The sequence below is a fragment of the Penaeus vannamei genome, chromosome 25 (genome assembly GCF_042767895.1).
Source record: "Penaeus vannamei isolate JL-2024 chromosome 25, ASM4276789v1, whole genome shotgun sequence".
Classification (NCBI taxonomy): Eukaryota; Metazoa; Arthropoda; class Malacostraca; order Decapoda; family Penaeidae; genus Penaeus; species Penaeus vannamei.
In genome coordinates this window covers 263501-266000 of record NC_091573.1, presented here as the reverse complement: position 1 = coordinate 266000, position 2500 = coordinate 263501, and the positions used below count along the sequence as shown (strand labels likewise).

General features: G+C 34.4%; 1 protein-coding gene across 1 annotated transcript in view; it reads right to left on the bottom strand.

The window, feature by feature from the left end:
- LOC113810813 (apical junction molecule) overlaps positions 1–2500 on the bottom strand; it is a 12132-nt gene that overhangs the window by 5635 nt on the left and 3997 nt on the right. The window lies entirely within an intron of this gene.

Below are 2500 nucleotides of genomic sequence, written 5' to 3'. Positions count from 1 at the left end.
CAGAGTAAAAATATGAATATCTAAAAAATGCGAGATATCAATTATGGATGAATGCCTTGCAGACAATAATGATGGAGATGGTAGTGATGATAATGGTTATAATGATGAAAGTAATAATAATTATGGCGATAAGAAGAATGCAAATAAGATTAATAACAACAATGATGGTAATGATAATGACAAAAGTAATAGGAAAAGTAATAATAATGATATAACAATGGTAACGATAATAATGACATTGGTACTGTAGATGATGATAAATGTAAACATAATGATAATGATAATAATTATAATTATCATGATAATAACAATAATAATAATAACAACAATAATAATAATAAGAAGAATGATGCTAATACTAGTAATAATAATAATGATAATGATAACCAAATGATGATAATGATGATGATAATAACAATAATAATAATGATAATAATGATAATGATAATAATAATAGTAATGATAATGATAATGATGATAATAACAATAATAATAATAATAATAATAATAATAATAATAATAATAATAATAATAATAATAATAATAAAGATAAGGATAATACCAATGATGATGATAATAATGATAATAACCATAATAATAACACTAACAATTATAAAAATGATGATAGCTGTAATAAAAATAATCATAATGATGAAATAGTAGAAATAATACAAACCCTACAAATACAACAATAATGATTATGATACAATTTCTAATAATAGAAAAAAATGATAACAATAATAACCATTATAATAACAATAACAATAATAATGGCAATAGTAATAATAATAATAAGGGCGATAATGATTATATTGATAATAATAATCATTGTGATAGTAATAACAATAATAATAATAATAATGACATAACAATGACATAATCACAATGATAACACTAATGATAATAATGATAATAATAACAATAGTAATAATAATAATAACAGTAACATTAATGATAAAACAATTATAATTATAATGATGTTCATACTGCTGATAATGATAACAATGATATCAACTGTAATAACAATAATAATGATAATAGTAACTTATACTATATCTTATCCCCGCCCTCTCATCTCCTTTATTTCTCTTAATTTCTCTAAAAGGAGGGTAAAAAAAATAAGTAAAGTATAATTGACAAGAGGCGAGTGCAATCCATCAAAAATAAACCTCTTCCCTGCGATGGCCGGGATTCGAACTCGGGTCAACTGGTCGGAAAGCAGCCGTGCTCACCACTTTACCACCATCGCTTTCTACGTCTTTTTCCTTGTTACTTTTTGCCAGTTTTTCTTCTTTTCCTCTCTCTTCCCTCCATCTTTCTTCCCTTATTTATAGTCCTTTTTCCCAGGCACTTACCTTTCCCTCCCTCTCCTCTCCCCATTCACATAGTCTTTATTTTTTTCCTCTCTTTTTCCTCCCTCATTCTTCCTCCTCTCTACGCTAAAGAAAAGACGATTTTTTAACGTCTCCCACCATAACGCTAGCTATGGGATATTGTATAATTTCTCGCTGTCCAAACAAGAAGAAGAGAGAGAGAGAGATGGAGGGAAGGAGAGAGAGAGATACGTAAATTTCATACAATGTCAGCTGGGTCTGGCAGAGAGAAGGAGGGAGTCAGACAGACTTACGTTAAGTGTCTAAGCGTATGTGTTTTTGTGCGTTTGTTTGTATAGGTGAAAGAGAGACAGAGAGATAGGACGGACAAGAAGAGAAAGAGAGAGAGAACCAGACAGAGAAAGAGAGAGACGAACAGGAAGAGAAAGAGGAGAGAGAGAGAGAGAGAGAGAGAGAGAGAGAAAACCAGGCAGACAGAGAGAGAGGGGGGAGGAAGGAAGGGAGGGAGGGAGAGACTGAGAGAGAGAGAGAGAACCAGGTAGACAGACAGAGAGAGAGAGAGAGTGAGAGAGTCTGACGGGCAGGTTGCTGGTGGATAGCGCTGAGGACGTGGACAGCTAACCCTGGTTCGATCTGAGGAACCAGGGTTACCTGTCCACGTCCTCAGCGCTCTGTTCTTCAGTGGTTCCACACACTTGACCCTAGGTCAAGACCCTCCGCGAGTCTCCCCACGCGCGCCCCTGGGCTTCCTTGGCCACAACTGCACCACCACGAGACAGCCACGCCACCTACAACCTCTTCAGAATAAACAGCCAATGCAAAACTTGTGTCTCCATAACCACCAAAGTCAGGGGGACACAATACCCTGACAGAGAGAGAGAAACATACAGATAGACGGACGAACAGGAAGCGAAAGAAATAGACAAAGAGGAGAGACAGCCAGAGAGAGAAAAGGAACCACCAAAGCCGACCGCCCCGAGAGTCAACCATCATGACCTCCGCTACAAAGTTCCTCTTTCTACCCTTACTCTTTGTTGTTGTCATTATCATTGACAATGTTATCATTATTTTTAAATTGTTTTGGTTAACATTAGCATTAGTAGCAGTATCATTATCTTAGTTATCATCATTGTTATGATTATCATTAATACAATCTTTATTATCAT